The sequence below is a fragment of the Otolemur garnettii genome, unplaced genomic scaffold (genome assembly GCF_000181295.1).
Source record: "Otolemur garnettii isolate 467f Iridium unplaced genomic scaffold, OtoGar3 scaffold00004, whole genome shotgun sequence".
Classification (NCBI taxonomy): domain Eukaryota; kingdom Metazoa; phylum Chordata; class Mammalia; order Primates; family Galagidae; genus Otolemur; species Otolemur garnettii.
In genome coordinates, this window is record NW_003852399.1 from 25,859,241 (window position 1) to 25,868,557 (window position 9,317).

Consider the following 9,317-nt stretch of genomic DNA (forward strand, 5'->3'; position numbering starts at 1 on the left):
TAGAATGTAAGCTCCTCAAGAGCAGGGACAATGTTTTCTGTATGTTCTATTGTGCCTAGTACACTGTAAATGCTCAATAAATATTGATGATGGGAGGCAGTGAGTCTTGATGATAAGGGTGAGAAACTGAAATCCCCCAACACTGTTTTGTTGCTTGTTTTATTATAACCTCAGATTAAATTGGGAGTTAACGACCCTTTTGGAGAATTGTCCCAAATATTACATTCAAATAAAAGTGCAATGGAGGCCTTGGGGTCTTTATTTCCAGGAGAAAAGATCTCTTTGCATCTGGGGCAATATAATCATCTTCCCTCACCCTCTTTTATCTTGCCTATTGATTCTCCTGACCCCCCCCCCCCCAGGCCAATGAGGTAAAATAGTTTTATTGCTAAGGAGAATTAAGCTAGTTAGGCTGAGGAGATAGGATCTCATTCAAGTAAATCATAAATAAAATTTTGTCACATCTGCTTATTAGCTGATGTGCATCGATTATCTAAATTATTTGACTGTGAAAGTGGAAAAGCTTCATATACTAGCTGTTAATGTTTTCTGCATAGGAGTTCCCAACAGATGAAGATTTCCAACCTGAGGGGGTTTTTTTTGCCTTGGAATTAATTTTATAAGTAAATTTCCTTATTGTCCCCCAAATCTAGGCTTTGTGTGTTTTTGTCAATTTAGCATTTAGTGCAGGTTTTGGAAAATCCAGTGCTACATTTTGTGTATGTGAAGTATTAGAATTTTTTTAAAACATAAATTGGCCACTTTAGAGTTGTTATTTGGAGAGTGGAGCAGCAGTGTGTTAGTAAAAAAAAAAAAAAAAGGGACTCTGCTGCGCTTCTGGTGATTCCAGTTAATAGTTATGTTACTTTGTGATATAAAGATCGGGCTTAATTTCTTTTTTCTTCCTGTTGTCTGTGCAAAAATAGTCACCAATCTTGCCATGGCCCAAAGCATATTTTAAAATTAGTCAAGGCCCATTTGTAAGCTGCAATCAGGGTATTTGTGGTCAGACCTCAGTTGGAAAGTGAAACTTTGACTTGGGAAACTCAACATTGGGATTTTTAAAAATCTTATCATGCACTCTAGATGCAGATCAAGAATTTTTGAGACTTCCAGCATTATTTAAAGGACAAATACATAATTTTTCTTAGGGAAGAACTGTTAAATTTGGATGTAAGTGCATCCTAATCACTGAATGAGAGCCTGCCATGTATTAGAAAACTACCTCATGTTATGTGCTTAGAGATACTCCTACATATTCTGTATGGAGAAGTCAAGAAATGCTTTGTTGCCATTTATCACGTAGGTAGTTACAATGGTAGATCTGAAATATAGACAGTCTTAACGTGAAGGTTAAGACTGGGCACATAGAAAATGGGTACACTTGGGTCCTTTAATGAATATGAGACTACGTCTTCTGTGACTTAACAGCCCTCATAATCATACTCTAGCTCTCTTTAGAAGTCAAATAGATTGTGAGAGGATGGCTCTAACCATACTGGATGAGGAAGCACATGTTTCTGGGATGCAGAAACAAAATTAAATGCAGTTAATCAACAGGTGGTGCCAGCACCTGGATATTTCATGATAGTTGAATTCATCCTATGAGATTCCTAAAAGCCCAAATTTAGTCTAATTGTAATGAAAGACTTGATAGCATCAATTTCAATTCAAGAACTTAATACTCTTAATTTAGTTCTCTGCAATTGCATGTTGGTTTGGGGCAACTCCTGTTCTGGTGTTTGAGAAGGCTTCTCAAGAGTTTTATGTTTAAGTCACAGTTGTATATTGGAACCCAGACAGAGGTTACATTATGTACAAAGATAAGTACAATCAAGATGAGAAATTTAAGCATCCGTGCACTTGTAAATTCAGGGACTATGTTCTGCTCTTCTAAATAGGCTATAGTTTTCATTTCTAACGCTTAAGAATTTCCTGAGGAAAACTTGTTTTAAATACTTGTTCCTCAAGCACCCAGTTTCAAAGATTCTAACTTTTAGCTTGGAGACCAGGAATATGCATTTTCTTAGCTAAAACTTCCGATCAGCACATGTTCACAGGCAACGGGGCGAGGAAACAAGGGTGATGTTTGGGAAAATAGTGCAAAAGTTCACACTTAGAGCCCCCCAAAAGGCTATTTCTAAAACTATAAAGAGTGCAAAATAAGAGATTAAGAGGAGAAGTTAGCAAAGTTTTCACATTAATGAACTTGGTTTAGTTTGGGAGCAGATGCCATTTAGAACTTTTGCCGTGTTGAGGAAAAAATTACACGTAATGATTCTATGAATTTTTTTTAATGAATGTTATTTGTGTTTTTCTTCATGCCATACATAAATATCAACTCCAGGTGAATGGACTTAAAAGCAATCCTTGATATGTTCATAAGAAGATGTAAGTGAACAATTGGCTGACCTTGAAGTATAAGGAAGTTCTCTTAAAATGGCTACAGAAAGCACTAACAGAAGAAAAATATATAAATTCTGAATCTACGTGAAAACTATCTGAAATGAAATGACAGCTGAGACAAGACGTGCACAGAACTGACAAAAGATTAGTATCATGAGCATATAAAGAACTACAAATAAGAAGAGGAAACAACCCAAGTAGAAAAATAAGCAGATTTTTGAACAGGTATTTTCATAGAAAAGGAAATAATATGGCCAATAAATACACGAAGAGGTACTTAACCAGGGAAATGCAAACCAAGACCACAATGTAATAATATTCATCACTATTTTTACCCCTGATTAGTATAAAAAGACTGAACCAAATGTTGGAAATGCTGGATTGAGATTTTTTATGCATTGGTGGAAGTTGAGTGCATCCCTTTTGAAAACAATTTGACGGGTGGCGCCTATGGCTCAGGTAGGGCACTGGCCCCATATACCAAGGGTGGCAGGTTCGAACCCAGCCCCAGCCAAACTGCAACAACAACAAAAAATAGCTGGGCGTTGTGGCAGGCATCTGTATTCCCAACTACCGGGGAGGCTGAGGCAAGAGTGATCGCCTAGGAGTTGGAGGTTGCTGTGAGCTGTGACGCTACGGCACTCTACCAAGGGTGATAAAGTAAGACTCTGTCTTTAAAAAAAAAAAAATTTTGGCATTATTTTGTAAACGTGAATATTTGCATACCTACAAACCAGCAATTCTTGAGTATATTTCTTGGAACCCTTGAACATGTGCACCAGGAAATCATAAAAAGAGTATTTTCAGCTGCACCATTTGAATTAACAAAAAACTGGGTACAATCTGAATGTTCATTAAAAGAATTATACATAAATTGAGTTTACCCAAGGACATAAGTGAAAATAAATCAACTGTAGCCCAATAAGTGATATGTGAATTTTAATGTTGAGTGGGAAAAAAATAACCTCAGTTGTCTATAGTATGATCCTTCTAAAATTCAAAAATGAACAAATTGGTCCGTGCTCACACCTATAATCCTAACATTTTGGGGAGGCTGGAGTGGGGAGGATCAGTTGATCCTAGGAATTTAGGCTGCAGAAAGCTGTTACAGCATTCTAGCCTGAGTGACAGAGCAAGACCCTGCCTCTTAAAACCCAAAATGTGCTTAAGGCTGGAGGTGGTAGCTCACACCTGTAATCCTAGCACTCTGGAAGATGGAGGAGGGCAGATTGCTTGAGCTCAGGAGTTTGAGTTCAGCCTGAGCAAGAGTGAGATCCCCGACTACTAAAAATAGAAAACTTAGCCTGGCGTTATGGTGGGAAGCTTGTAGCCCCAGCTACTCAGGAGGCTGAGGCAGGAGGATCAAGTAAACCCAGAAGGTTGCTGTGAGCTAGGCTGATGCCATGGCACTCTACCCAGGGCAAAAATGAGCTGTCTCCAAAACAAACCAAAACTTTGCTTAAGCATACAGGTATGATAAAACTTTGTTCTACCAATAAAATGAAAGATGAGCACAAGTATAGATGTTACCCAAAGAGAAGAAGCCAGGGAATAGATTAGTTGGGGCAGGAGCATGTAGATCAATGTTAAGTAATGTTACAAGCTTGGAGGTGGGGTGGGGGGGTTCACAAATAATCAGAGAAGCATGCAGGGAATAGGAAGGACAGGAGGATTATAATTAATCCAGTTCTGGGCATCAGAGGTCACAGAAAAAAAAGAATTACATGAAAAAGTAGAGCGGGCCAAGAAGGCTTGCTTGAATGCTAAAAATAAGACTGGCAGAGAAAATATGGTAGTCACCAAGTTTGTTTAAATGACAGGAAAACTGAACATACAAAACTGTCAATAGAGACTAAAAAATTACTAGCCTACTTGTTACGTCCTAAAATTGTTTCCACTTAACTCTGAAGGAGAGGGAGCAAGAGCCAGAATGTCTTTAAGGACTTTTGGTAACACATGGTGAGTCTTTATTCTTGATGGGGCCTAAAGAGTTTCATGTCACATCAGCCAAACCCCTTCAGAAAATTCACACTGGCTTAAGTTCCCACTTCTTACCATGTAGAGGAAGTGAATTACATTCAAATCACTGAGGCCTCTTCTATCATACCTTTTTATGACAAAATGTTAAGATTTTCAACACTTTTTCTCACATTCCTCTGGAATTTCTCAAGGGTTCATTTAACTGAATTGTTGTTTGTGGAAAAAGTCAACTGGCTTGAAGAGAATTGAACATGTTACTTACTCTATACCCAGTATATATAGCAAATGGAAATATGCTTGTTGGCTTTTAATTTTTTTTCTTTCCCGGGATTTGCTAGAGAAATGTCCAGAAAGCCATTTTGGATACTTTAGTTCCTCATTTTAGAGAGTCTTTATATAAAGGGTCAAAGTTAAAAGCCCCAAAAATAGGAAAAGAGAATTTCTTTGGAAAAAGCTTTAGAGTGCCAGGCATCCCCCCGCCCTCTGCCACCATCTGCCCACCCAATGGAGGAAAGGAGAAGATGCCCCACTGGGACTGCTTTACTAACTGCTGGAATCTAAGTTGCATGGCATAGCGGGTGATGCCAGGTTTGTGGGAAAGTCCCAAGTCAAGAAGTGCTGGCTTAGCTGGCTGTGCTGACAGCAGAATGGGAGAAGTGACTACCACCAGAAATGGCCTGCTCCCACAAGGTTTGTGCAGGCCAAGGAAATGGACATGTTTCCAGCAGGTCAGGATCCAGACAGCCTAGAGCTATCTTTTTTTGCTTTTTTAGAAACGGTCTTGCTTTGGCTCCCAGGCTAGAGTGCAGTGACATGATCATAGATAGCTCATTGCAGCCTCTGATTCCTGGGCTCAAGTGATCCATCCTTTTGCCTTAGCCTCTGGAATACCTGGGAGGGACTTTTAGGATGCAACACCACAGCCAGCTAATTTAAATTAAAAAAAATTTTTTTTGTAGAGATGGGAACTTAACCAGGTTGGTCTCAGCGTCTTGGCCTCAAGCAATCCTCCTGCCTCTGCCTCCCTAAACACTGGGATTATAAGCATGAACCACCACGCCCAGCTGCCTTCAGTTATCTTAAAAGGTCTGCCTGGATGGGCTCTGTGTAAGGTAGACCAACAGAAATCAGTCTTAGTGGGAGCCAAGCAGGAGTTGGTGGAGCTGGTCCTCAAGAAATAATCAGGGACTAATGTGAAAGAGACAGCTTAAACAACTGTCAGGGTTAAAGGGGACCAATGCCTAGTCCCTTTCAATTTCAGACAAGTGAGACATTTTCTGCCTCTACCTCACCGCAAACCTAGGAGACTCAGTATAGCCAGGGGTGAGGAAGGAGTGGGCTAAGTGAGGCTATGCAGATAACTGACTGCAAGTCTTTCCAGCCCCTGGACCACAGAGAGGAGGCGAGCTCCCACAGGAACTGCAGGCAGGATTTGGACTATACTATGATTACACAATGGTACTAGATACTTTTCCACTTATAAAAACATCTCAGCTCCCAGTAAAAGAGATGACAAGGATGAGTCTGCAAACAATTAGCCAAGGCATTAGCACACCAAAACTTGAGCTAGAGAGCCATCCGAAGGAAACACATCGAGTATAATTAAGAAGATGAAAGAGAGCCGGCACCTGTGGCTCAGTAAGCAGGGCACCAGCCCCATATACTGAGGGTGGTGGGTTTGAACCTGGCCCTGGCCAAACTGCAACAACAACGAAAATAGCCGGGCGTTGTGGCGGGCGCCTGTGGTCCCAGCTACTCGGAAAGCTGAGGCAAGAGAATTGCCTAAGCCCAAGAGCTGGAGGTTGCTGTAAGATATGAAGCCATGGCATTCTACCAAGGGCGACAAAGTGAGACTCTGTCTCTAAAAAAAAAAAAGATGAAAGAAGAATAGAAACCAAATTGAAAAAAATAGGGTACTGCTGGCGGCCTGTGGCTCAAGGAGTAGGGTGCCCGCCCTATATGCCGGAGGTGGTGGGTTGAGACCTAGCCCTGGCCAAAAAAACCTACAAAAAACAAGAATAGGGTACTGAAAACAATCTCTAGGTGATTGAACAGTATGGCAGGTAATCCAATTTAGAACTAAAACCCCAGCTCAAACTAAGAAAACATATACCCACTTCCTACTTGAATTGGTTGTTTTCTTTCCAGAGACTTTAAAGCAGAACACTAACCATGAAGAATTTAGCTTTTCTCAGGAAATACTCTTTTCTGCCTAATGACACAAAACAGTAGTAGCTCTACTCTTTCCAGAGATTAATAGGAGTCATATTTACTCTTAAGAAAAATCTAAATCTTGATTATATCATTTAACACATTCAAATATGCTCGAAGTTGTGTAATTTTAGGTAATTTGAGAGAAAAGGCCTTTGGAGGGGTTTTTTTTTTTTTTTTTTTTGAGAGAGAGAGTCTCACTTTGTCACCCTGGATAGAGTGCCATGGCATCACAGCTCACAGAAACCTCAAACTCTTGGGCTCAAGCAATTCTCTTGCCTTGGCCTCCCAAGTAGCTGGGACTACAGGTGCCTGCCACAATGCCCAGCTATTTTTAGAGATGGGATTTCACTCTTGTTCAGGCTGAGGTCAAGCAATCCACCCACCCCATCCTCCAGAGTGCTAGGATTATAGGTGTGAGCCACCATGGCTGGCCGGGGTTGTATACTCTTTTTTTTTTTTTTTTTGCAGTTTTTGGCCAGGGCTGGGTTTGAACCCACCACCTCTGGTATATGGGGCTGATGCCCTACTCCTTTGAGCCACAGGCGCTGCCCCCCCCCAACTTTGTCGCCTTCGGTAGAGTGCCATGGCATCACAGCTCACAGCAACCTCCAGCTCTTGGGCTTAGGCAATTCTCTTGCCTCAGCCTCCCAAGTAGCTGGGACTGCAGGTGCCCACCATAATGTTCGGCTATTTTTTGTTGCAGTTTGGCCAAGGCTGGGTTCGAACCTACCACCCTCAGTATATGGGGCCAGCGCCCTACTCACTGAACCACAGGCGTCACACTGGGGTTGCATACTCTTAACTATAAGAGTGAACATTAACTATTCTACTATTTTGTTGGGTTTTTTTAAATTTTAAATATACAGAAAAATTGCAAAAAAGTAGAAAAACTTTTTATGTACCCTTTCACCCAGATTTCCCAAATGACAACATTGTCTCACTTGAGTTATTGTTCCTCTATATGTACTTTTTCTAAATCATGTGAGAGTAAGTTGCAGATAGATGCCTCTTCAAATTTTACTTTTTTAAAGCCTCTCATATATACTATATAATTGTCAAAATCAGAAAATTTATACTGATATGCTGCAATCTACAGACCTTATTCAGATCTACCAGCTGTACCATTAATGTCCCTTGTAGTTGCTTCGGGAAAACTCAAACTGAGTTTTTCCCACTGCTCTCAGAGCTTGACAATCACCAACACAGACAAGACTTAAATGCCCAGGGTGGGGGTGTTCCCCACCCACCCAACAGCAGACACCACCTGGGTGTCCTTTCATTCAATTCTGACATTAGACACTAAGGTGTATTTTCTTGAAGACAGCATTGGATCCCCCAGGTGAGGGCTCAGTTCCTAAGACTACCCCTACCCCAGACAAAAGGCTAGGCCTCCAGAACTTCTGATTGACCAGCTCCAAGTCCGGGTTCCCATGACTCCTCTTTAGGTTTGATTTATTTGATGAAGCAACTCAAAGAACTCAGGGAAACATTTATTTACATTTACTGGTTTATTACAAAGGATACAGGTGTATAGGGTGAGATATGGAGGGTGGGGGGTGGAGCTTCATTGCCCTTTCTGGGCTCACCACTCTTCAGGATCCCCTGTGTGTTCAGCTATCATGAAGCTCTCCAAACCCAGTCTCTGGGATTTTTATGAACAATCATGTCAACTCCAGGGTATGGGATGGACCCTCTCTGGGATAAGAGTCTTAGGAGCCACGATCAGGAAGGAAGAGGCAGATCAGAGTACTACCTTACAGCAGGAGAAGCTCAGAGATATTCCGCTTCCTGAATCTCTAACACAACCGACATTATGACGAAAGACTGTAACAGGGCCATGGGAGTCTGGAACCAATATGGACAAAAACCAATATATCTACCGTAATACCACAGTAGCAAAAGGAAAAAAAATATTTCCTGGGTCCAAGATTCAATCCAGAATCTCTGGTTATAATTAGTTATGTCTTTAGTTTCCTTTGATGTAAAACAATTTCTTGGTCTTGGCTTTCATGCCCTGCCTCTCACAGGCACCATTCTTCTCACGTCATCCTTGGTAATTGTTCCCATTGTCCAGGGACTGAAGCCTAATGCTTTCCTAGAAAGCTTAACTATTTCTACTTTCATTTCCAACATGATCATCTTTTTCTTCATTGCAGACTCACCTGGATTTGCGGTGGACTTTCCTCTTGGAAATATGGCCATGAAGGGAAACCCAGACTCACAAAATTGAATTAAAAAGTTAAGATGAAAGGGACGCTTGTTTTGCGGGGTGGGGGAATGGTCCCTGGTATTTTCTCATTAGTTTCAGATTATGTACTTTACTTCAGGAATGTCACTGAAATGATGTTGGGTCCTTGAGTGTCGTAACAGGAAGTACCTGATATCCCTTTCCCCATGACTACATATTAAAGAAAAGTAACTTCTCAAATTATGAAAGGACACATTAATTATTAAAAATTTTATTTATAACTGTTAGTGGGAGACCATTTCTACCAGCAGCAATTATCTGATTGAGCTCTAGATCTCTTGATGACAAAAAAAATCTGGCCTTAGCTATAATGTACATATATAAGAAGACATTAGGACAAAGTATACCCTGCCTACTCAGGGCCATTCTGGAGACACTCCAGCCAATAGAAAAGCAATTTAAGCTTCTGGAGAGCAGAAACTATATGTCCTGTTCATCATTCTGTTTACAGCACTCGGCACAGAATACT